This window comes from Ambystoma mexicanum, chromosome 1p (genome assembly GCF_040938575.1).
Source record: "Ambystoma mexicanum isolate Mex_15411 chromosome 1p, UKY_AmexF1_1, whole genome shotgun sequence".
Taxonomy (NCBI): Eukaryota; Metazoa; Chordata; class Amphibia; order Caudata; family Ambystomatidae; genus Ambystoma; species Ambystoma mexicanum.
Window position 1 is genome coordinate 1310684006 of NC_090921.1, and position 27402 is coordinate 1310711407.

The window sequence follows — 27402 nt, forward strand, 5'->3', positions numbered from 1 at the left end:
ATTGTGGTCCCAGGGTCCAGAAGTCCTTCTTTATAATGTACAGTCTTCTCCCTTTACTGCTTGAAGCCACTGGTAGCTATTGGTGACATGTTACTGCAGGACAGATACCATCCCAAGTCGAGCACTCCTCTCTTCTGGATGCGATGCAGAGGGCGGAGAGTGCAAGGGGGTACATTTAAAAAGAGCCTGCTGTAACAGTGCAGCCTACCCAAAAGTACAGCTGTGCAGACAATGATCTTTTGGAAAGTTGTTTTAACTGGGTACGATACAATAAATGCTGGTATTGATGCTATTTTTGTACACTTTATGTAGTAGGTGGGTTAGTGGGGAAAACATTTCGTACCACTGTGGGAAGCAAAGCAAGGAATTCCTGTGTCGATATTACACGGTCTGATATGGGTCAATGAGAACGTTGCAAGCACACATCACTAACATGCCACTTCATGGTAGGGGATGGGGAAAAAAACAGTATGCTTCTAAAGAGCGTAATGGCCGCTCAGTAGCGGATACCGTGCGCAGAGGTACTCACAACACAGTAAAACGCATAGTGCAGAAACATATTTGGTACGTTAAATTTGTGGTAGTGGGTGCGCAAGTGGGTGAATGTGGATGCAGAAATTTTGAAATCTATTACCGAAATTTCTACTGGACGTGCTGGCAAGTGACAGTACAGTAGTAGGCTGATTTTATTTTATTTATCTTGTCCTCTCTTATGCTCTGCACTTTCCAATTTCTCCCCCTCCCCTGCACTTCCTCCCCCTTTCCCTCCCCATACACTTGCACGTTCTCAATTTCACTGGGCCTAGTAAGATCATTGTTTTTGTTTTCTCCCGTTCCCCTCCCTTTGCCTGGTCGCGCTCTGAAACACCTGTGTATGCATGCAATATAAATAAATGATCATATCATTTTCCAACGATACCTATGAAGTCTTGTGCAGCACAGCCAGTGTTAGATGGTAACGTCTTGGATGGCATTGGTGGAATCGTGTGTGCCCATTTACCCGTACCCAATCAGGTGGTGCTCGTGTATGCCCATTTACCCGTACCCAATCAGGTGGTGCTGGACAAAAGAAGGACTGGTACTGGTTTCCTGGGGTGCGGCCCTCGCGGTACATTGGGAACCGCACGTGTGAGAATGCGCTTTTTACGTTGTCCAATGAACATGGGAGTTTGGTCTAGTTCACTGGAAAGGGCGTTCACACTGCTGTACATTATTCTCTCGGTAGTGAGGCTGATTGACATGGCGAAACCTATTTTGTTGCCTATAGGTGATGCCCATCTACTAAATCTGCATGAGTATGCCCTGGAAAGAAACTTGATGGGAATTTCGGGTTGGAAGGCGTGGAACAGTGTCTACGAGTGCAGTTGTCACCTACATGGATGCACTTTGCAAAGACCTAAGTTTCGGTAGAGGCGATGTGATCGACCATTCACTGCGGCAGCATGCACATGGGTTACATTTCTTGTTTAGGCTTGTTCCATCGAAAAAAGAGGTTGCTAAAGCTAGTGAAGAGGCTTTTTCCCCAATGTGAAGGTGCTGTTCTCATCGATAACACCACGAAGAGTGTGGGACACTGATCATGGATGTTGTTCCGAGCCAGACGCTGGAAGGCGTCTCATCAATAAAAGCATGAATACTTTGTCCGCTGCTGGGATGTTCTTCTGCAACAATTACCTCATTACTTGTGGAAATGCATAATTTTTCCAACCGGATGGCATTTCTTTGTCGCCCATTGGTAATGCTGTTTCGTTTGCCCGTCTACAAGATGCGGTGAAAAGTTTACTTTAAATGTCCGCACAAGAAAAGAGAAAATAAAAAAAAATGGAAAAGAAGTTCTTCCTGTAGAAGCCTTTACAATACGAAAACTAACTAAGCTCTTTTAAGAGCCGCCCCTTACAACAAACATCCCCTAACCTGGTTGCATGTTCTGCCCCCACGCTTGCATGCAGCACAAAAGCCACATATGGACATTTTCAGGATGGCGCCGATGGAAATGGGACTATGAAGCCACAGGGATTACGCAATAACATATCTGGGTGGGCTGTGTACCCAGATGACTATTGTACAGAGCTGATACGGTTACATGCAGACCTCTTCATTGGTGGAAGCATGTGGAACCTTTAAACAGTACACAATGCCAGCGTACTGCAAAGAAGAAACTGGAAATGCAAGAAGAAATGTTTATGCTTCATTTGGAGAAGGCTGTAGCCGTACGTGGGTACACGCACATGCGTATCGTCCCTTTTTTTGGAAGTTGTCAATGACATTGCGACAACGGGGACTATCGCTGCTGTTGGAGTGGGTGCCAACAAGGACCATTAATCATTTTCCCCCACTAATGTGTGTACCCAGGCACAGTGACATAGCTGGTACTAGTTGCAGAGGCACTGTAGGTGAACAGATATGGTGCACCATTACTTGCAGGGCAAACCTGTGGGCCGCACTCTGTTGCTCAGAAAAGGCGCAAACATATTACATAGCACTTGTACGGTGTGTCTTTTGGGCAAATTGTTGTGGAGATTTTTCACCCAGAAAGCAGCTGTACATTGTTCGGAAACATGCATGTGCAAAGGGACATAGCAATGTGTTTGTTAAGCCTGCCCTTTCCAAAAAATACTGCGTACAGTGCTCAACCCTATACTTTGCCGCTGTCTGAGAGTCCGGCTCCTGTTCCCGAAAGGGACATTTGCGATGTCATCTTTGATGTTAGTCTTAGCAGTGCACAGTGGTGGCGCAAGTTATGGTTGCTTAGCTTACTATAAGCTGCAAATTTCAGGGGTTTCGGTTGTACCTGTGACCTTCACATCACTGTAACAACATTTGTCCATTGAGTTGCATAGGTTTTTGCTGGTGCAACTTAACAATAACGTTCCTTTAACGTTTTGTTTGCCAGTGTGTGTGTATATATAATATTTTGTGTGTATGTAAGAAAACAAGTAACTTACAAAAGGTAACATTAACCTAAAGGGGCGAGTGCGTCAATCTCAAGAGGAGCACTATATCAAATATAAAAAATGACATTATTAAGGGTCACTAGAGGGGTGGTGGGGGGCTAAGAAGGATGGGGAGGGTGAAGCTCCCTCTTTAACAAATAATTTAAGTTAAGCCGAGCTTTGAAGAGATTCTTGGTTAGGCTGGCTTTAATTGTAATGGGCAGCAGGTTACAATGGAGTGGGGGCAAATAGGGAGAAAGAGGGAAGCAAGGAGAGGCACAGACGGGCAAGTGACAGTGTGGTTAAGTGCAGAGGGGGAATATGAGGGAACAAGGTGGTGAGCAAACACAAAAGGTACTGAGGAGCAAGACCATCGATCATTCTCATGAGAAGGAACATGAAAAGGGAGCGGCTGTGCATGGGGAGCCTTCCAACATATTGTTGGTAGGTAGACTTGAAGGAGCATCTAGGTAGGTTATAGAGAGAGCGCAGGTAGCACAGTTGAGGACTTTGTCTAGAGGGACAAAGGAGAAGGCAGGCAGGCAAAAGTATAGGTTTGAGCGGTAGTAGCTTGCCAAGTATGAGGGTGGGTATTAGAGTTTTTGTAGAGTGGTAAGAAAAGTACAAATTGTATGAATGTTGAGAAGGTTAATACGAGCAACAGAGGCAGTGGTAGTGAGAACCCTAAGGTCACTTGGCTTGAGTGAGGTGGGAAGGAGAGAAGGGCAGGGATGGCGCTGGAAGCTAGGAGAAAAAGGACATCTGTTTTTGAAGAGTTCAGCATGAGGCAGCAGAGATTCAATGACGAATTGCAGTGAGACAGTTGGTTATCTGTTCTGAGATAGTTAGGGTTAAGGAGGGAAAGGAGAAAAAGATTTGAGTGTCATTAGCAAAAAGGGGATAGTGAAAGCCAAAGCAAGTCTTCCTAGAGTAGAAGTATAGAGGGTGAAGAGCCGAGGGCAAAGGATGGACCCTTTGGGGGTGCGGGTGGAGGGGGAAGGGGGACACTGACAAAAGAGGGATAAGCTCAGAGGTTTGCGAGTTCCAGGAGATTTTAAAGGATTGTTCTTCCAAGTAGGATGCATTCCAGGCGAGAACAGATTTGCGAAACCCAAGGATCTGGGGAGTGAAGAGGAGAGGGGAGTGGGTGTCAATGTCACAAGCAGCAGAGAGATCCATAAGGGTGAGAGATCGGATTGGTAAGAATCAGTAGACCTACAAGGCCATTATCCTCAAGGTAATGAGTGATTTGGTTGAAGGCCACCGCGTAAGAACTTTTTGAATAATTAACAAGTAGATAGTTTGCTGGGACATTTGGGTCAGCAGAGAGATAGGGCCAAGACAGTTGCAGATTTTAAGGAAGCAGAGAAATATCCGGTGGAAAGAGGTCAATGAGCCTTAGATTGAGACCAAGAAGTCTGACATTTGGGGAGAAAAATGTTCAATAGGAGCTCAAGATGCGCTGGCCCTGCGAAGGATGGGGCTAATTAAATAAGACAGGTAGTAAAGGTGGTGGACAGAAGGAGGCTTAGGGGGTGGGGCTGTGAAAGTGTCAAACATTTTAGAGGAAAAGTAGTAAGCAAAGATATTAGCAGAAAAGGAGGAGGCAATTGATATTGGGGAATGAGCAAAGTTTGGATGGTAGATGGATGTTTGCAAGGGAGAAGATTAGCTTTGTGAAGTATGATGATTTGAAATAGTGCAGTGCAGAGGCGAGGGAAGGAAGGACATTTGTGTATCATAGGAGTAAGCTACGGTTCTGTAATTTGCACCAGCATCATAGGTCATGGTACATGTTTGTTTTGAAGGTCTGAGTTTCAAAGGGGATCCAGGGCTAAAGACGAGACAGGAAGGTGTGAATGTGCGAGCAGGATAGCGTTGGTCAAAGCACATAATCAAAGTCTGAAAAATCATGGTCAATGCAAGAGGCATGAATAGGGGCGAGAAACAGGAGAACGGTCCGGTCATTGTCAAGAGAGTCCTGCCTGAATTTCCACTTAGTCATTGAAGAGAGCGGAGGAGGAGTACAGGGTGAAGGGAAAGAGATGTTTAAGTGAACAGTGGAGTGATCAGAGGGAGAGGGGCAGTGAAGAGTTCAGAGGAAGGAGTTAATGAGAGAGAAAAGCAAGGTCAAGAAAGCTCCCATCAGAGTGGATAGGCTCGTCATGGAGAGAGTAGTCAGATGGCAAGGAGTTATGTTCGAGGCAGGGGGCTGTGAAGGGCTTGAAAGGTTAACACCTCCATCGTGGAAATGGGGAATTTGGCAGGATGTGACCCAAAGAGAAGGTTCAACTCGTTAAAGAAGGAACTGAGACGACCAGGGAGTCAAACAGTGAGAAATGAGGGAGGAGTGGAGTAGTGGCATATTAAAAAGAGCAAGAGGGGGTGTCAGGCAGGGGCGGTGTTGAGGGCCTTATTGATAAGAAATCCCACACCACCATCTTTTCCACTAGGTCAGGCCCAGTACGAGACGGTAGTAGAGTCATGAGAAAAGATTCAGGTTTCTGTGATAGCAAGAACAGAAAGTTGTGGGTGATAAGAGTTGCAGTGATCAGTGATGTAGAAAGACTTGCAGAGAGATTGTCCATTCTGAAGGTTAAGTGAAGGAGTGATAGGAGGTAGGGGAGAGGAGCAGGTGTTGTGCGGTAGGCAAGGGGGAAAGATTAAGTTGGAGATTCTGGGAGAAGAGGAACATCTTGTTTGATGGGTGTGGGGAGAGCGAGATGGGTGTAGAGGCTAGAAATTGAGGCAGTGGTTAGTATTCAGCTTCAACGCAGTCTATGAGAGAATGGGATGAGAAGAGCGAGTAGAAGGAGGAGTGGGACAAAGTCAAGGTGCATGATGGAGGATTGAAGAAATAGGCAAGTGAAAAAAATGACAAAAAGGGTGAGAGAGAGGGTAGGTGGGTGAGCAGAAAGGGAAGGGGTAGATGGTTGGCTGAGAAGAAGCAAATCTAAGTTCTAAGTTGGGCTACAATTGGGACATAGAGAACCAAATGACAGTTATCAAGCCCAAAACAGTAATGTTACTTGGTCCTGTGGAGGTAATAGAAACCCAGCGGTAGTTTGATTGTCAATTGGTGGAAGGATCCGTAAGCATGAAAGCAGGAGTCGGGTAAAGGGTGAGCTTGGTTAAGTCCTTGCAGGGGTTCTGGCCCCAGGCCTTTTCCAGGGCCAACAAACCCAAACAGGTAGTTGCCCTTTGCTGCATTTGTCCCTTTGCTGCAGACAACCTGGACTGAATGCCGAGAGGAGACCGCATAACGGAGACAGTGCATCACATGACACACTTGGAGCCAATCACAGTGCTTCAGATAACTTCCAGACTTGCGGGCAAGAACAATCACAACTTTCTCCACCCATACGAGTCTGCACCAGTACAGGCAGCTATAATTGGCATCCCCACTGCCGCTTAGGTGTTCCATAATACCAGAGATGCACTAGTTGGTCTTGAAAGAGTCCTAAAAATTTGAAAAAAATAGCACAGTGTACTTTAAACCATAGGATATTCAAAATAATCAAGGAATGCAGCATCACGCTTCACAAAGAGAAGTGAGAATACTTCAAAATCGGCATTGCAGTCCTTTCGATAAATCTTTGATCTGCATGCTGTGAAATCTAACTAGAAAATAAGATAAGATTTTTATTTTTTTAAAGGTCCCATGGCAGTACCCACTCCTCAATCCTTGTCGTCACATCTGCACTGTTTTCTAGGTATTGCCAACTACTGCAGATGCTAGATCCCATGATGGCTGAGCCTCTAGGAAGCCTGACACAGTCTAACATGTCAACAGTGAGCAGGGATGCCACCAGTGGCAGCATTCTAAGAGACCAGGAATATGGTACTCGGTAACATCGGCAGAGCCTACTTCAACGTGACTAAAGACACACAGAGTCTCTAGATGCCCGTTTTTGGATCTTGGACAGAATTGTAGCTGAAAAGCCAGCACCAGGTGGTTGCATTTGCCAGAAGATCTGATTGAGACAGAACACTGGCACTCACAGATTGAATGTAAGGCCACTGCTCGCCTTTGTGGTGCTAAACACTTCCACCTCTAGAGCTACAGCAAAGTATTCAAAGTGATTATTGACCACACGCTACTCATACCCACCCTTCAAGGGTCTTCTCTATGCCCTTTCCCCAAGCAAGAGTACAACATTTCTTTATATTCCACCTAGGGCTAAACAATCCTGCAGACTATCAACACACCTACACAAAAGGCCCCATCAGGGAGATTTGTGAAGCAGAACACACAGAAAAACGTGGGGATGGCAGTGAGTTAAGAACCCCAAAAGAACAGCAGCCATTAGAAGCTGTTGATGAAACCAATATGGAAAAGACTTTCAAGAAGTCAAAACAGGAACGTGGAAGAATTTACTGCACGAAAATGCCCACTACCAAAGCAAAACTCTCTGCCATCTTGACTATTCAAAAAGAGTCAACCAAATCAAGCGAAGGGCACTAAGACAGGTCTGCCTGTAACATGTGCTAACAGTAAGATCACTAACACACAAAGGCCACCAATGCATTGTGAAGAATAAAGCTTGGCTAGACAGGAAATATGGATCTTTATCATCAACGACAGATAGCACTCAGTCGTAGCCAGCTGAGTGAAGTGCCAAACAGCTGTCACTGGAGATCCTCCATCACCCATAAAGTCCCAAAAAAGGGACAAGCTACCATGGGACAAATGGAGTGACAGCGTTTGCACAATTCTAAACGGAAAGTACTTGCTCGACACAATAAATATCTTCTACAGTCATCTCAAAGTGTTTCTTCTATGGCTCACAAGGCTGTCCTACTAAAGGTAGAGACAATAATTAAAGAAAAATGGCATCCCAGGAATTAAATACTGAAAAAAAGAAGAATTCAGCAGCACGGCTCAGATTGCCACGTTAGAATTACTTGGTGGTGGCCTCCAGCAAAAAAAGGCCGCCAAAAGATTAATGTGCGGCCTAAATTCAGATTTTCAACACTGTTCCAGAAAGTCATAATTCTATCAAAGACACAGAGGCAAAGGATTATGCTCTCTTTTACACTTTACTTCTCGAGCTGCTTTACCAAAAGAAATTAAAACAAAAATAAAAAAAACAGTAACAAAGTCAAAAACGACAAGTCCCACTTTAGTTAGTCTCTTTGGAAGTCCAAGGTATTATTGCTCCATGAATAAACACGTTACGTATCGCAGTGCACTCAATCAAAGAGGGTGGGAAATCGTGTCATGACATATCAATATCATTACGATAAGATTCCAAAATATCATGATACAAATACATTTATTGACCTACATGATTGCAAGAGTGGGATAATCCTTTGCCTCTGTATCTTTAATAGAATTATAACTTTCTGGAAAGAATGTGTTGAAAATCTGAATTCTATGTCAAGACCGGAGGCTCAGATTATGCTTGTTCAAAGCTTTCTTAACACCAATGTTGCCATTTTCTCAATCGGTTTGAAATAAACTATTTTAAATGTTGACTCATTTAACCAGTCTGCTGATCTCATGATGTCTTCCAATCTGGCTCCTATAGTATAAGCTTTTGTGGCCATTGCTCCCCTCACTGAGCGTGCACCATACCAGTGTACATCGATACCGGCCTGTACCATCAACCATCTTAACCATATGGCTACAGTCGCTGGTGGCACAGCTCCATACGGCCTACATAAGGCTGTGAATAACTGACACCCCCACCGGTTTCACATCCCTCGTATGCCGCTATGCATCTAACTGGACATAGCTTGGGTTGAATTGGAAATGTATTGTAGGAAATAGATTTTAAGCCTGTTTTAGCCCTTTTCGAAATGAAGAACATCCCTCGAGTGGGTGATAGTGACAAGATTTACCTACCCGACATCTGAAGTTCTTTTCCACCAAAAAAGGCACAAGAGCATAGCCAGTCTAGCTGATAAAGCTTTCATAGATAATTCTGAATTATCCGGCCACGCTAGAAAAAGTTTCAATACTGTATCTACATCCCACAACTGTGAGTAATTCTCCTTGGGAGGTGTACTTATTCTTACCCCCTTCAACTGTCTGCATATCAGTGGGTGTTCCCCTATCGGCACCCCTTCAATCTTAGGGTGGCGCGCCACGATCGCAGAGCGGGCTGTATTAATGATTCTATACGCTTTCCCTTGTGCTGACATCTGAGCTAAAAGACTTGGCTATGTGAACCACATCTGTTCCATGGGGATGTACGTCCCTTTCCATACACCAACTACTCCAGATCGCCCATGCAGATTTATATGCTCTATGGGTCCGTGGTGCACAAGATTAATTGATGAGTTCAGCCCCGCTCGATAGGCCTGGCCTAACCCAAGATCCCCTGAAATCGCCCAAGCGATCATGTTGAGTTTGCCTGTCCGCATCAGCGGGTGGCTTCCTTCTCTGGGGTCCCGCACAATGAACTTGTGCTTGGGAAGAGCCACTGGTTGCTGTGTGTCAACTCCAGGAGACTGGAGAACCAAGCGTGACCCTTCTGATCCGGAATGATCAGAATTAGAGAGGTCTTCTGCCTCCTCACTTGATCTAAGGTTCTCACGATCATTGAAAAGGGGGGCAAGGAGGGAGAAATGTGCAACTCACGCCTTGCACCTATGACTGGAGGAAAGCATCCCTTGATGTGAATAGGACGATCTGACACAGTCCCCATCGCACCATCAGTTTTTAAAACAGTACCTCGTCCAGCTTCCAATCGCTGCCATCCCTCAGAAATCTGGAGTTCCAATCGTCAATCTCGTTCCGGTAGCCCGGTAGGTATTCCACCGTCACTGAAACTGGTCTCTGTAGACAGAGGTGCCAGAACTCCTTTACCATCTCTGCCAACATTCTGGAACTTGTGCCACCCAATCTGTTTATATAACTGACCGCTGACACATTGTCCATCTTGAGGATCACACAACATTGCGCCCTCTCAAGAGTCCAGCATCTCACAGCAATGGACCCTGCCAGCAATTCTAGGCAATTTATGTGTAATGATGCTTCCTGATCTGACCACCTGCCCCCTGTCGAAAGGTCCCCACATCAGGCTCCCCAACCCCATCTGCTAGCATCAGATTCTATAATTAGGTCAGGGGTTGAGCCATATATGTGTTACACTTCAGGCTTCCCCGCAGATCTCCTTGCAGAGTACGACTTCTGTAGAAACTCCTCTATGGACCAGATACAGGCTACCATGGCGTCTGTACAAACTTCGACGGACTCCGGGTCAGCTGACACGTCTTGTACGTGGAAGACGAATGCCAAGACACGCCCCTCTTACGACTATAAAACCACCGTCTTCCAAGGGGCTCGTTGCTGCTAATTAGCGTTACAAGCTACACGCAGTTACGTCCGTTTCCTCTTCGTGTCTTCCTACACGATTCCTCATCTGAACTCCTGGTTTTGACCTTTGCCTGACTACTGGATTGCCTAGTCTCCTCTTTTATTCCTGTCGTGCTCGTCTGGTTGTTTGACTCGGAACGTTACTGGATCCGGCTCCCTTCTGTCTCTTGCGGTACTTCATTCCTGTTTGCCGCTTCTGCACTCGGAACCAAATTGCTGTCTACCATCCGGATCTTTTCTACAGCTACTCGGGATACATGTGTGCTCAGGTACATACTTAATTGACTATCCCCATCTTTGCTACTGTTTATCTCCACGACTTGTTTGGATATTTGTCTTCTGTTGGATTCTGGGACATTTAGTGACTTTCCTGTGAGATTGTCCTTAAGTGCATATAAACGCTTTCCTGGAACTGCACCAACCCGGCACTAGTGCGACCCTCGTGCCGTCCGGGGCTACTTCCCTATACTAACATCCCTGTTTGTTATTTTCTCCTGTTGTCTTCTGTTTCCTGGATTCCTTTTCCTCAATATATCCTTATTCAGGTTAGTTGTTATCAATTCTATACATAGTTGGGACGGATATTGAATTAGATCATTTCCACTCATTTTGTTTTATTCCTTGTAGATCCACCCCGGGGAAGCTCCACTCCAATATCTATCTAGGTAGTTGCCCATTTAATTCAAATGTTCTAATCACTTCCATTAACCTCAACACTTTGTATTCCTTTGCAGCATTGGTATTGGCGGTGTGTGTTCTCTCCGCTCTATTATTCAATTGACACCTCCGTCTGTCCCAACTGAAACAGCAGAGAGGTACATTGTGGAAAAGAGCCCCTCTTTGAGGAAGCCCGAGTCTTGTACTCAGGGGAGCTGGGATGGAAGGCTGAATATCGATTGGTCACTTCTCTGCATCCTCGGCCTATTTCGGAGTGGTGAGTAACAATATGGCTCTCCCGTTCCATGCATCCATGTGTTGGAGCCACCATTCTAACTCCTCTCTCGCCTCTTGAGAAATCGTGACGCTTTGCTCATAAGAAACGCCCTCCTGAAGTGTTGGATATTTAGCCTTTGCAGGACTCTGGTGTAAAGGCCCCGGGAATATGGCATGAATCGATGAAGCCAAACATCCCACCGCCTGGCAATCTCTCGTAACGCATCTCTCTTTTCGTCAGAGTGTGTTTGATCTGCTTCTTGAGGTCATTCACTTTGGCAATTGTTAAACTGAGTGATCCTCCGATTGTGTCTACGACAAACCCCAGGACTTCCATGGACTGATCTGGTTGAACACTGGATTTCTCCTAGTTTTCAGGAACCCCAGACATTGGAGTAATTGTAGTGTGATATTCACTTGAGCTTTAAGCGTTTCCTAGTCATGGCACATTATGCAAATGTCGTCCAAGTATATAATAAGTCGGATGCCCTGTTCTCTCAGATGTGCCACTACCGGTTTCATCAGCTTGGTGAAACACCTTGTGCCGACTCCAAGCCGAACGGTAGGCAACACAATTCCGATGTCGATTTCCCCTAGAAAAATCTCAGGAATCTCTGGTGCTCTACCGCAATGGGCACCGTCAGGTATGCATCCTTGAGGTCTATCCTGGCCAGCCAATCTCTGTGTAATAATATGTCCCTTATGAGGTGAATCCCCTCCATTTTGATATGACTGTAAATCACAAAATGTTCAGCCCTCTCAAGTTGATAATTGGCTTTAGCTTGCGTTTCCCTTTGACCAGGAACAGATTGCTTATGAAACCTATTAAGGAGTCGGTCACCTGCACTTTGGCCGCTTTGCACTCTAGCTTCTCAGTTCTGATTCTAGCAATTGCTGATCTTCTACGCTTAGGCATATATGATTTGGAAGAGTTTTCTGCCTTGCTGTCATGTAAGAATCTATGTGAAACCCTTGGACCTTGTCCAAGACCCAAGCATCTTTGGATATGGTAGGCCAATAGTCTACATTCGTTGCTAATCTCCCGCCTACTGCGGGGAGATCTATGCTTACTGCACGCTTGAGCTCGCTCGCTCTCACCACTGTTATTTTTTTGGTGGTCTCCTTGTCGCCATCCTCTGCCCCTTCCTCTACTTCGGGAAGGAAAAACGGGGGTTGGTTTCTCTTCATTATGTTCCATCACTGATGGGTCTGTTGTACGTGCACCGGCTGGTAGAGCGCCCCCTGCCTGTGCCAGCCCTCTCGTAAATGTGCCTGCCGAAAAACCTCTTGAGGAAGGTTTGTTGAGGGCTGCATAAGAGTTGAACATTTTATCTGCGCCTTTATAAAAAACAAAAAACAAAAAAAAAAAAAGTCCCCGAACAGTTTCCGCTTCGTAGCAGCTGCCAACTACAAGGTTGCCCGCTCGCTAAGTTTGGGATATATTTTTACCAACAGCAACTTTTCAGTTGTAACTGCGCAGTTAGCATTCCCCAACATGCAACTGGCCTTTTGTGCCCATCCGGTTAGTACCACCGGATCTATTGCCTCCGTTTTCTCGCGGGCCTCCTCAGCCATCTGAAATATTTTCGTGATAGGACTCACGATATCCCAAAATCTTGTCCTGGCAAGATCGCGAGGACCTGTCCAGGCCGTTCCTCACTTCTTTCACATACTTCACCATGAAAGTGACCATTTTATCGTCGATCTCTGGAGTGTCAGCGATCCCCTCAGCAACGTCTTGGGCATTCTGCCCTCAACTTGTTTCTGACCTCCTTCGCGGCTCCCATTCTGAAAGACTGAGGATGGATTAATGACGCCGGGTCAAAATTGTCACCCTCTGCATCATCGACTTTAGTTTTCTTTGGAGCTTTCTTACGCTCCTTGTCTGAGTATGATATTGAAACCACCTCCTCCTCAGAGAACTCATCTTGCCGGTCATCATCTCCTTCGTCTGAACTGGAGGACCCGTCTCGCCACCTTCTATATCTTCCCCTGGATCGCACCTTCTTTTTCATTTGTGGTGTGCCTGGGGGGGATGGTGGAGGCAGGGTCTGGGCCTCTTGTGACCTGAGGGCTGCTTTTCTTCCCCCTTTTCAGTGTTCTCTTACCCCTTGGAGCTCTTCCAATCCTCCATCAGTGTAAACTGTTGGGAACCATGTCCCCAGGTAGCTCCCAGAGCCTTCTGTAATACCTGTCCCATGCCTAGGTGAATTCCCTTCTGGCTAACACTAGCCTTCCCTTCAACACTGGAGGAGCTCATGGCTAATATTAACAGGGAAGTTGTGAATATATCTGGAAAGTCAAAGGAGTCTTGGGCCTTCTCCCCGTCAATTTACAAGATCATATATATATTTAGTGAGACCAGAAGCTAATCATTCAGCACCAGGTTTTACCAGTGCCATCACTTAAAGTAGCTGCAATGGCTCTCACGACAAGCAGGGACGCTGTGCGTACTACACGCACGTTATAAATTCATCTGAGAGTTTCTGACAATCTCCGTTTGTGTTCTATATTGCACCGTGCAATTAGGTGCTTTTCCTGTCAGAGCGACCATTCCTCATGTTCGCGAACCTCACCAACGGTCCCAGAAGAAGATCTGAAGCGCCAGAACTACAAGGTCCCATCATGCTTTGCTGTCTTCCGTGATTGCAACGCACCCTATTGATTTCTTGAGCTGTTGCGGTCGCCAGAGCATTAGCTCCGTTGCGACCGCAACTTCAATGAACATAGAGATCCTTACGCAGATACGCTCCGTCACACCCGGACTAACGCTGCCCTCGCGCTGCAATGAAAGCATATGATATAATACGCACAAATGTAAGCAACAATAAAGTAATGGACTTAACTAGCTGCCTGAGCAGCAAAGAAAGAGCAGGTTACAAAAGAGTAGCAGTGTTTATGAGACTGTATGGGTGTGGTTTGGTCAGGCTTATCACGTGTTTATTCATGGACCAATAATACCTTGGACTACCAAAGACTAAGTGAGACTTGTAGTTTTTGACTTTGGTACTGGTTATTATTGTTGTTTTTTGTAAAGCTGCTCAAAAAGTAAGTGTAAGAGAAAGCATAATCCGAACCTCCGGTCTTGACATAGAATTAAAAGTGATGTAAACAGCCGCCATGGTACTCTCAAGGTTTTTCTACAAAGTACCATACAACACTGCATACTTCTGTAAACTGCTAATTCACCTGGTCACCTAAATTCATATGGTTACCTAATGCTCTAAATGCAAATTAATATGATGGTTATCACGAAGCGAGCAAGCGAACCGAGTAATCAACACAGGTCCGCATCCCAAAGGAAGACTCCCATTTGAAGTAACCCCACCAAGTTGTGCGAAAACAAGGCACTATGGTGAGGGCCAGTGGACCAGAAGGACAAATCACCAGAAGCAGAGCACACATCTCAAAAAGGAGGAGTGGAGTGGAGAATTGAGGAGGGGTGGAGGGGTGAATTAAAAGAACCATAAACCAACAGGTGCGGTTCACATGCAAATTCAAAGCCCTGCTCACTGCTATACAGGTCTGCAGCACCCGACAAGACACCAAAGTCACCAGTCAATCATCAAAGTTCAAGTACTCTGCCAAGACTGCTACAAAAATGTCTGAAGCCAATACTGACAGCGGAATCATGAGCCCATCAGCCAGCTCCATGCCATGCCACACCACACCACACCACCCCACATCTAAGGAACATAGTGGCTCTGAATCACTTCAGCTACAAGCCATGCAGCCATTTGACATGGCAGACACCAGCAGTCTGGCCCCCAGATGCATCAGGTGCCTTAAGGAACTACACATCTACATTGATGCATCAGGTGTGAGGGAAGAACGCCGCTTACGAGGTATTCTACTACACTCGCTAAGCCCGGTGGTACGAGACATTGTGTTTGAAATGCCAGAATCCAATACAGACACATTTCAAGGTATTATTGACTCATTAAACACCTACATCACACCGTTGAGAAATGTAGACTACCAACAGCACATTTCTCACACATCCACACAAGAAAGTGGTGAAAGTATGGATAACTTTGTGATGAGACTAAGGAAAAGAGCGAAACACTGTGACTTTGACAAATATTCAATGGATGAAGCATTAAAATCTCGGGCCATCGCCGGCTGCGAATCACACGAATTCAGAAAGAAATTACTTCAAAAGAGCAGAACACTAGAAGAAATTTTACAACTGGCACGAGCCGACACTGCTCTAGCACTACAGACAGAATCTCTAGGCAACATCAAGATCACACAATCGGCCTCAACTACAACCATATGCCCCATCAGAACGACAAGGGACTCGACAGAGCAAAGAAAATGCTACAGGTGCGGTTTCAAATTTCCTCACGTCGGCCCATGTCCAGCCATTGGACACAATTGCAACAAATGCGGAGGAGAAAACCACTTTCAGCTCGTCTGCAGGAACATCAACTTTTTTCAACCAACAGAATCAAGCAGGGACACATGGAGACAAGTTGGCCACAACTCAAGGTGGGAAAGTCCAAGACCCCGCAGGCAACACTTGCCCACCGCCACCAGGCGTCGGCTTCACAGCAAGTCACGTGAACCACCTCGGGATGATAGAAGGTGGGAAGAAAGAAGAGACAACCCCAGCCATCACAGAATCAGACATGATTCGCAAAGACGACATTCCAGACAAAAGATTCGATATTTAGCTGACTCCCCTCGCAGAAGACGCGAGTCACACTCATCCTCCTCCAGCGGGGACCGAAAAAAGGGGATATGTTCATGCCATTGGCAATAGCGTAGCCGTAGAATACAGCCCCACTCTACTGTTACAACTAAATGGACAAAACAGAGAATTCTTGATTGACACAGGGGCAACCGTAAATGTAATAAATGACATAACAAATAATAAAGATATTCGCTGAAAGAAGCAGACACGCTGATATATCCCTATGGATCAAACAAGCCCTTCAACTGTTGCGGGATGTTCACGGCATACTGTCAATACAAGGACAAAAGCCAGAAAATCTAAATCTACGTCATAAGGGAGAAGTGACAGGTTGCAGCATTCTAAGCTTCAAACCTGCAATCCAAATGGGACTTATTCAAATAATGTACCAGATAATGTCAACATACACCGCTAGCCCAAAGGACATGATGCAGAAAATGTTCCCAGCTCTATTCACAGGTTTGGGAAAACTAAAGGACAAACGGCACATTAATCCGCAAGTCCCTCCGACGGCGCAATACTACAGAGGCATATCCCTCGACATACAAAAGCACGTTGAAGACGAAATCCAGTCATTACTGCGGCATGACATCATTGAACCGGCGTCAGGACTAACACCCTGGGTATCCCAAATTTGTCCAGTACCCAAGAAGGGCAACAAGGACAGTATTTGCATATGCGTAGACATGAGGACTCCAAATGTAGCCATAGAAAGAGGGCGTCATCTTGCCCCCAGAATGACTGTTATGATGCACTTACTACATGGGGCAAAAGTGTTTTCAAAACTAGACCTAAATAAGGGTTATCACCAGCTAGAATTGCACTCTGCCTCAAGGTACATCACCACCTTCTCAACACACCTTGGTTTATTTAGATATAAAAGACTCAGCTTCAGGGTATCTTCAGCCACAGATATTTTTCAAAATGAGATCCACCAGGTAATTAAAACACATCCCAAACTGTTTAAATTACTCTAACGACATTCTAATATTTGGCACCACTCAAGACAGTCATGATGACACACTGAGGAGAGTTTGCATGGCTCTGGAAAACGTCCATCTCACACTCAACCCTAATAAATGTGAAATCAGTAAATCCACTCTGAAATTCTTTGAACACATTTTCTCGAGATATGGTCTGAAACCTGACCCCTAAAAGGTTGAAGCGTTAGTAGAGACCCCCACACCCACCTGTGTATCTGCAATACGCTCGTTCCTCGGCATGGCGAGCTATTGCACGCGATATATACAAGACTTTTCATCGGTAAGCATGCCACTCCAGCTACTTACCGGAAAACATCAGGACTTCCAGTGGTCTAGTGATTGTGAAGAAGCTTTTCAGGAAGTCAAAAAGCGGATTGCAGCGGCATCATGCATGGCATACCACGATCCTAACCTCAACACCGAGTTAACGGTTGATGCGAGCCCAGTGGGACTGGGAGCAATACTAGTGCAATCCAAGCCTGGCGCATCCCCAGACTCTGCGAGAAGAATTGTGGCATACGCAAGCCGCAGTCTGTCCACCACGGAATGTGCATACTCCCAACCCAAAAAGGAAAGCCTGGCAGTAGTATGGGCACGTGAACATTACCACCTATTCCTCTATGGACGACCGTTCACCATAATCACTGACCACCAGGCTCTCACCACCATTTACGGCAAACCAACAGCCAAAATGCTGCCACCCATCGCGAGGTGGGGGTTAAGGCTACAGGAGTACTCCTTCAAAATAGTCCATCACCCGGGAAAGGACAACAATCCCGCGGACTTCTTATCCAGGCATCCACTTCCAGCTCAAGATGAGCGACAGTCAAACAAAGCAAAACATTACTTAAACTACCTGGTAAGCAGTGCACTCCCCAAGTCTATCACCACTACTCAACTACTGGAAGCGACTCAAAAGGACCAGTTACTTCAGACAACACAGGTGTGTTTGCGGTCGAACCAGTGGCACAGCAAACGGAGGGGTGACCACAGCATACCCACAGGCGATGAACAACATTTCCGCACATTCAAACTTCTCGACACACTGTCGACGTCACCAGAGGGTCTGTTACTAAAAGAAAACAGAATTGTAATTCCATCTACCCTGCAAGACCAAATACTAGATATTGCACACGGAGGGCACAGAGGCATAGTATCAACCAAACGGCAACTCAGGACCAAGGTGTGGTTCCCATCAATGGATGAACGAGTAGAGCGACTACTAAGAAAATGCCTAGCATGTCAGGCAGTGGCCCCACGCACGTTTCTCAAGCCCGTCAAAACCTCTGAAATGCCACTACAAGTGTGGGTCGAAGTAGCCATTGACATGTTTGGACCTCTAGCAAATGGCAAATACGCATTGGAGATCATTGACGAAATGTCATGCTTTCCGGAAGTTCATCTCATCCACTCCACCAGCGCACATACCGTCATACCAGCTCTGGACAAAACATTTGCTGACTATGGCATCCCATCCATAGTAAAGTCAGACAATGGACCCCCCGTTCAGTGGACATGACTTTGCCATGTTTGCAGAACACCTCGGTTTCCAGCACCGCAAGATCACGCCGCTGTGGCCGCAAGCCAATGGAATGGTGGAGAGATTCATTGGAATCCTCAAACGCACCCTCCAGATATGCTCCATCACCAATGGCTCATTCATGCAAGCCATTTGCACAATGTTACATGAATATAGGAACACACCTCACAGCTCTACAGGTGAATGTCTGTCAGCTCTAATGTTCGGGCGAGTCATAAGAACTAGATTGAGCAAAAATATGGGGTGGGAGGCACAACAATATCGTAGCATACACTAGAGGCAATTGGGCCAAATTGTCTTTTATGAGTCTGTGTGATTAATTTAGGTTAATCAGGTGCAGCAGGGAGAACCTCGAGGCCACTTGGGATTCAGAAAACTAAAAGCACAAGACACACACCCGCCGTTACCAGCTGGTAGCCCTAAGCTGCACTCCTAGTGGGACATAGTCCCCAATGCTTTTTCAACCTCGTAAACTCAATCAAGCTCCCAGTTGGAAGCGTTTTGGCTTACTATGGTTGCTTCTGTAAATTTGTTTCAAAGTAATATGTTTCTCATCATTTGACTGGTATTCAATTGGTTAGCAATGTATATCAAACTTTGTCAGTCTGCTTGTCTGCAGTCAGGAACCACAAGCCTGAGTCAAGACATGTGTTAGACAGATAGTGTATTTTTATATATATTGACAAAAAATCAATTTACACCACACTGTTAAATTAAAGTGTGGATACCGATTCAGCAAAATAATATATTCATGCAATTCCAAAACAATGACAGTAATACAGTTGAGCTGAAAACAGCGCTCAAAGAAACCATAAAGTGTAGAGAAGCTTATACAAAATACACTTCGTTAATATAAGCTTTTAAAGAAGGGATTCGTTTGTAGCTAAGAAACCACATTAACATGTTTATCCTTCTCGGCAGTATCATTCACTCTGCTCAGAACTTCCTAAAGACACTCCTATAAAGTCATGTGTGCCAACACGTTTCGGATTAATCAAAATCCATCTTCAGGGCAGGGCGTGTTTTAGTTTCAACAGTGTTCAATTTGAATTCCTAAAAAGAATAAAGATAAACTAATTAGACCTATATGGTAACTGGGAGGTTTATCAAGTTGCTCTCATGTATGTAAAGGTACACTAACCTTGATTTCAGTGTAAGTAGAAAATACTGGCTACTACCTGTGTGGTAAATACAAAATAACACAAACTGTAAGTGTCCATACTTGGGCAAGAGTCTCACTCTAGAACGATACATATGTTGTTTAATCTACTTAACCGGTAGGAATACCAACTCACCTCCCCGGGTAATGTGAAGGTGGCAGGCTATGATTCCCAGTGCGGGCGGCTACAGTCAAGGAGAGATGTAGAAGGTGTTCAGGTCATGTCTGGTGAATATATACCATAGCTTCTAGATAGACATATGAATTAATAAAGTCTGTAACTGAATTAGGGTCTAACTGGATAGAAACCCGATTAGTATAAATTTGAGCAACTATGTTCGTGTGTGGTAGAGACTCTACTCCATGGTAGCACACACCGTCCATAGTGTGTCACTAAATGGAGTCTTAAGAATTGCGGCCCTAGACGGGTGCTCGCTCGTCTTCTAAAGGACAAAAGCGATTCTGCAGCTTAATACAGTCTATGTGAGAGCGGAGGAGTCAGGGCTCAGAGTATCTCCCTATAGTCACTCACCTTCAAGGACCACATCCGAAAGAGAAATCGAGCAGCCCGTCGTCAGGACGCGCTGCTTGTCTCTGGCTTGTTTTAATGGTTGCCATGGAGGCGGCGCGCACACGCGTCCCGGCTCCAGGTGCCATATTGGTGCGGCACATTTTGTTCCCTCTGCAAGTACTAGAGTGGAAATAATGTCACTTCTTAGCTGCTAGTTGAAGGGGCTTTATCCCCACAAATGCACTGGTTCCATGGGGACCGGATGCCCAAATGTTTTGTGAAGCCCCATTGCGTGGGGGACTTAGGTTGACACGATCGCGATGGACACCTACAATTTGTGTTATTTTGTATTTACCACACATGTAGTAGCCAGTATTTTCTACTTACACAGAAATCAAGGTTAGTGTACCTTTACTTACATGAGAGCAACTTGATAAACCTCCCAGTTAACATTGAGGTATTTACCACACATGTAGTAGCCAGTATTTTCTACTTACACAGAAATCAAGGTTAGTGTACCTTTACTTACATGAGAGCAACTTGATAAACCTCCCAGTTACCATAGAGGTAGAATTAGTTTATCTTTATTCATTTTAGAAATTCAAATTGAACACTGTTGAAACTAAAACACGCCTTGCCTTGAAGATGGATTTTGATTAATCCAAAACGCGTTGGCACACATGACTTTTATAGGAGTGTCTTTAGGAAGTTCTGAGCCGAGTGAATGATACTGCCCAGAAGGATAAACATGTTAATGTGGTTTCTTTGCTAGAAACAAATCCCTTCTTTAAATGCTTAAATTAATGAAGTGTATTTTGTATAAGCTTCTTTACACGTTACGGTTTCTTTGAGCGCTGTTTTCAGCTCAACTGTATTACTGTCATTGTTTTGGAAATGTATGAATATATTATTTTGCTGAATCGGTATCCCACACTTTAATTTAACAGTGTGGTGTAAATTGATTTTGTCAATATATAAAAATACACTACCTGTCTAACACCTGTCTTGACTCAGCCTTGTGGTTCCTGACTGCAGACAGAGTTTGATATACTTTGCTAACCAATTGAATACCAGTCAAATGATGAGAAATTACTTTGAAACAAATTTATAGAAGCAACCATCGCAAGCCAAAACACTTCCAACTGGGAGCTTGACTGAGCTTACGAGGTTGAGAAAGCATTGGGGACTATGTCCCACCAGGAGTGCAGCTTAGGGTTTCCAGCTGGTAACGGCGGGTGTGTGTCTTGTGCATAAGAACTAGGTTGCCACACAACCCATGATGAGCCCCACCCACGTCGATGCCGCGAGAATCAAGGACAGAGAAAGCAAGACAAGAATGAAAGAGTACGCAGACACCAAAAGACAAGCATGACCAAGTCAAATCCAAATAGGAGATCAAGTCTTAGTGCGACAAAGTCAAAACACTAAGGACACTCCTGCTTTCAAACCTGAACCAATGACTTTAACACATGTTCAGGGCTCAATGATAACGGCAGCCAGCCCTCAGGGACCAGTCACCAGAAATTCTTCCTTCTTCAGGACCTTCAGAGGCGACGACAACACACCAGCACAACAGCAGGTGATTCATCGGACATAGACTCTGAATACCATGAGGAAGATGCCGACGACAGCAGCAGCGACGTTGCAGACATGAGTGCTCCTCCACCAGCTCGCAGTCCATCCAGGAGGGTCATACGAAGACCCACGAGATGGATTGAGGAAATTAACTAAACAGTCCAGGTGCATGCTAAAGCGAGGGAGGAGATGTAATGTCCTACTTTGATTGTTGTTATTTGTTAGAGGATGAGTCCTCTCTTTATTGCATTTGTTTGGTGGGCTACGACCCACATGGTTAAGGGGCAGGGTTACGACCGGCACGGCAGTTCACGCTTGAATAAAGAAGAAGGCTGTTTGCATCCGGGTTCCCTCTGCTGTTGCCGAGTGAACGTGACGTCTGCCGCTACGTGCTGCGGAAGCAGTGGCAGAGCGAGCGGGGCGGACTCAGGCAGGGCAGAGCGGTGTCTGGGTGGAGGGTGCTGGGCTCGGGGTGGCAGTGTGGCCTCTCTGGGTGGGTGCAGGGGGTGTGTATGCATGGAGGAGGTTGGCGAGGATGTCAAAGGGGGGTGGGAAGGCTGAGGTGAAGGCGGGGTGGTGGAGGGGACAAAGAGGGGTAGGACAGCGATTGTCCAATCTTCATCTGTGAAGGGAGATGAGGTGCGGCTCCGAAGCAGGTCTGCACACAGAGATGATGGTGGGGGGCTGGACAGGGGCAGTGCTGGGTCGGGGGCCCAGGAAATGAGCACATTGGAGGGGCAGGGGATCTCAGGGAGCGGTGTATCTGGGGTGGTGCAGATGCAGTGTGACAGTGTGTGGAAGGTGGTGTTGAAGCCGGTTAGTCGTGAGAAGACATTTCAGGGGGAGAGTCCGTTTGTGATTGCTGGGTGGGTGAAGCGGCTGTGGGGGATGTCACTCGGGTGCTAGTGGTGGCTGGGGGCCTGTTGTTAGTGGAAGGGACGGATGCTGGTAGAAAGGCTAAAATTCTGGGGAGGTGCATAGTCTGGGTAAGCTTGCGGTGCGAGTGTTTGACCAGAGTGGTGTGTCGTGTAAGGGGGTGCTGTATGGAGTACCGGAGTCTGTGGCGTTGTCTGTGGTGGAGGAGCAGCTGGCGGAGGCGTGGAGGTTGGGAAGAGGGATGAGCATGGGAAGGTGGTGTCCACGACTGTGGCGGTGCGATTTACGAGGGCGGAGTGTCCGGAGGAGGTGGTGTTGGGATTTCAGAGGTTTCGGGTGAAATGTGGCTTTGCCTTTGAGGTGTTATAAGTGCCAACATTTTGGACATGTGGCGGGAGTGTGCAGGAATGAGAGGCACTGTGGGAGGTGTGGTGGGGATCACGATATCAAGGAATGCAAGATGGAGACTGCGGTGAAGTGTGGGAATTGTGGGGGGCCATTTTACTGCGTTTAGGGGGTGTGAGAGTCAGGGTGGCGAGAGAGGTGGTACAGGTGAGGGCGGCGGAAGGTTTGACTTATGCGGAGGCTGTGCCAAAGGTGAAACCGGTGCGGGTGGTGAGTGAGGTGTGTGGGAGTGAGCCGGTGGTGGGTGTGGCTGTGGGAAAGATGAACGTGGTGGGGACGGTGAAAGGCGTGGATTTGGTGGTTCTCCCGAAAACTGAGTTTATGTGCTTTGTGGTGAGTGTGCTGGAACTGGTTCAGGGGAATTTGTCTGTCAGTGTGTCGGATCTAACGAAAGGTGTGGTGGAAGCGGGGAGGAGGTTTTTGAGTGTTGTGGATGTGCTGGAAGAGGATGTGTTCAGGATGGTTGCTAAAGTGCGGAAGCAGAGTGGAGTGTCTGTTTGAGGATTTTGCAGTGGAACGCGAGGAGTTTGTTGAGGAATGGACAGGAGTGTGGTGTGTGGGGAATTGAGTGTTGATGCGGTTTGTATTCAGGAGAAGTGGTTGAGGGGTGATCTGGGGTTTGTGATTCCAGGTTTTGAGTTGTTTCGTAAGGATAGGCTGGTGGGGAGGGGGGGTGTAGCTTTGGCAGTTCGGAAAGGGTTGGTTGCGAGGGAGATTGTGGTGGATGGAGCGGTGGAGGCAATTGGGGCGGGGATTCGGATAGGGGGGGGGTCGGGAGCATTGGTGTTGAATTATTATAATCCGCGTGAGGTGGTGGAGGTGGACGTGTTGTCTGGAGTGATTGGGGGACATGTGGGTCCTTGCGTTTTGTGTGGCGATTTCAACAGTGCCAATACGTTGTGGGGTAGTGAACGGACAGATGCGAATGGGGAACTATTGGATGGTATGGCGGATGAGTTGTGTCTATTTCTGCTGAACGATGGTTCAGGTACGCGGTTGGATGCGAGGACTGGGAAGTTGTCGTGTTTGGATCTGACCTGGGTGTCTGCATCGATTGCGGGTGAATGTGAGTGGGAGGTGCGTGTGGATGGAGATATGGGAAGCGATCATTCTGGCATTTTGGTGACTGTGAGGGGTGAGGTAGGGGGTCAGACCCCGGATGGTTGGGAGTCTGTTGAATTTTAGGAAGGCTAATTGGGAGCTGTATAAGGGGTTGTGTCGAGAATTGATTGTTCCTCGGGGTAGGGTTGGGGGGGTGGATGTATGGAATGAGCACCTGGTGCAGGGATTGAGAGCTGCGTCAGTGGCGGCAGTTCCGGAGATAGTGAAGGGAAGAGGAGGGAAGGTTGAGGTTCCTTGGAGGTCGGTAGAATGTACGAGGGCTGTGGCGGCGCATAAAAAGGCTAGGGCCAGGGCGGTGAGAACGGGTATGTTGGTGGATTTGGTAGCTTATAAGAAGGCTAAGGCGATGGTGCAGAGGGCGATTAGAGGGAGGAAGCGTGGATATTGGAGGAACTATTGTGGGTCCCTGGGGAGTGATTCTGGTGTGGGTGAGGTTTGGAAGCAGTTCAAGCGGATGTCCGGGTTGATGAGGCCACAGGGTGATGTGTCTGTGTTGTTGAAAGGGGTGGAGGTGGTCAGTGAGGATGGGGAGAAGGCGAATTTGTTGGGGGGAGTATTTTGCGGGGGTGCACAGTTCGGGGAACTATCCGGAGGCGGTGAGGCTTGCCATGGGTGTGGTTGAGGCAGAGGTGCGCGAGTTGTTGGCGGATGTTGGGCCTTGGGAGGAGCAGTATGAGGTTCCGTTTTCTATGGTGGAGATGGATGGGGCGATTCGGAAAGGGAAGTGGTCTAGTCCAGGGGTGGATGGGGTCATGTATGTGTTTTTGGAGATGTTGCCGGTGGAATGTAAATGTGGAGCTGTTGGCACTGTTCAATGAGATCTGGGTGAGTGGGGGTATGCCCGAGTTGTGGAAGAGAGCGATTGTGGTGGCGATTCTGAAGGGTGGCAAGGTCCCTACGGAGTGTAGGTCATATAGGCTGATTGGGCTGACTGTTGTGCTGTGTAAGGTTATGGAACGGATGGTGGCTGAGCGGTTGGGGTTTTATTTGGAGTCGAATGGGTGTTTGAGTGATTTTCAGAGTGGGTTCAGGAGGAATCGGTCGGTGGCTGATCCGTTAGTGAGGTTGGTGACTGGTGTGGAGGAGGCGTTGTGTGATGGGGAGTTGGTGGGGGCATTCTTTTTGGATCTGGAGAAGGCGTATGACATGGTGTGGAGGAGTGGGTTGTTGGTGAGATTGTTGGGGATGGGTGTGAGGGGGAGGATGTTTCAGTGGATTAAGGCGTTTTTGGCTGATAGGACCTTCCAGGTGAGAGTGAGGGGTGTGTTGTCTGAGGTTTGGAAGATGGAGAATGGGACGCCGCAGAGGAGTGTGATTAGTTCGATGTTGTTTAATGTGATGGATGGGTTGATTCAGGCTTTGGCGGGTGTCGGGTGGATTTCTTCGCGGATGATGGTGTGGTATGGGTAAGAGGGCGGAGTTTGTTGTTGGTGCAGAGTCGGCTGCAAGCTGCAATTGGGCGTATGGAAGAGTGGTGTGGGAAGTGGAGCTTTTCGGTGTCTGTGGATAAAAGTGTGAGTATGGTTTTTTCGAGGAGGAGGGTGCAGCAGGAGTTGGACTTGGCTTTGAAAGGTGTGAGGGTGAAGAGCGTGGAGGAGTTCCGGTATTTGGGGGTGATTTTGGATAGGAAGCTGAACTGGAATTTGCAGGTGGATGGTGTGGTGGATAAGTGTAAACGTAGGTTGAATTTATTGCGGGCGTTGTCTGGGAAAGAGTGGGGTGCGCATCAGACGTGTTTACGGATGTTGTATAAGGGGTTGATTTTGAGTGTGTTGGATTTTGGATGTCAGGTAGCAGTGGGTTTCACGGCGAGTCAGAAGCTGCAGTTGGATAAGGTGCAGGCGAGGGCATTGAGGGTGTGTTCGGGAGTGATGAGGTCCTCTCCAGTGAATTCAGTTCAGGTGCTTGTGGGGGAGATGCCATTGGGGTTGAGGAGGGATGCGTTGAATATGAGGTGGTGGGTGAAGTGTAGTGCAAAGAGTGTGGCTCACCCGGTACGTGAATGTTTGCAGTATAATTGGAGGTTTGATTATTATAGGGACGGGTGGAGGAAGAAGGGGGTCACTTTGGGGTTTCACATGTGGGAGAAGGGGGTGCAGTGGGGTGTGGGCGAGTTGTTGGCAGTCATGGGTATGGATTTGGTGAGACTACCGATGTGGATGTTGGGGTCTCCGAAGGTATGTTTAGAGTTGGCGAGATTGGTGTCGAAGAAGCAGGGTTTGCGGGGTGAGATTAAGGCTTTGGGTCAGGCATATTTTTGCTGGGAAGGACGGATTAAGGTGTTCACGGACGGTTCGAAGGATCCTGTGTCTGGGAGACTGGGTATAGCGTTTTATCTGGAAGGCACTTGGGGAGTATAAGGTGGGACGTCTGACGTGTCGATTTGTACGGCTGAGCTGGTGGCAATTGTGTTGGCGATTGATAGGGTGTGCGAATTGGGGTTTGAAAAGATGGTGGTGTTTTCGGATTCAATGAGTGGGTTGCAGGCGATTGTGACAGGGGATGGTGATAGGAAGGATGTGATTTTGGACATCAGGAGGAAGATTGATCGGTGTGTGCGTGGGGGGATGGATTTGGAGTTGGCGTGGGTCCCCAGTCACAGTGGCATTTTTGGTAATGAGTTGGTGGATCTGGCGGCGGGTGCGGGTATGAGGGGAGTGGTTGATATGAGGTTGCCTTTGAGTGTGGATGAGGTGAAGGCTGTGGTTGTGAGGCGGGTTATGGATGAGTGGCAGAAGAGGTGGGTGAGTGGGGTGAAGGGCAGGTGGATGTTTGGTGTCCGTGGGAAAGTGTCGTTGAAGGTGGATGCGGGGAGTCTGGAATGGAGGAGGGGGGGGAGGAGGTGATGCTGAATCGGTTGAGGATAGGGCATGTGGGGCTGAATGACTGACTGTTTCGAGTGGGGAAGCGTGAGTCGGGGGACTGTATAGTGTGTGTGGTGCCTGAGACTGGGACATTTTTTGCTTACGTGTGAGAGGCATGTTGAGGAGAGAGAATTGATGAGGGTTCGGTTGTCTGCGCTGGGTGTGGCTGAGATGAGTGGGAAGGCTTTGCTGGGAGGTGACGGGGTGAGAGGCAGGGAGAGGAGCAGTGTGCTGCTGGATTTTGTGAGGCAGACGGGGCGGTGGGAGGAGTTGTGAGATTATGTGAGCTAAGTATTGATTGGTGGGTTAGGTGCACATCATCCTTTAGGATGGGGAAGCGCCTGCGTGGGTCCGCACATGCGTTCGTTAATTAGAAGAAGAAGAATAAAGAAGAAGTTAGACGTCTCTTCCCGTCTCCATAACTTATTGATTTATTGCTCGCATTGCAATATTTATGCCACCTGTTTCTGCATACTGCCTG

The 27402-nt window shown here is 47.1% G+C and overlaps 1 protein-coding gene across 2 annotated transcripts in view; it reads right to left on the bottom strand.

The window, feature by feature from the left end:
• Nucleotides 1-27402, bottom strand: part of ALDH16A1 (aldehyde dehydrogenase 16 family member A1) — a 703308-nt gene that overhangs the window by 674948 nt on the left and 958 nt on the right. The gene's annotated exons all lie outside the window — the stretch shown is intronic.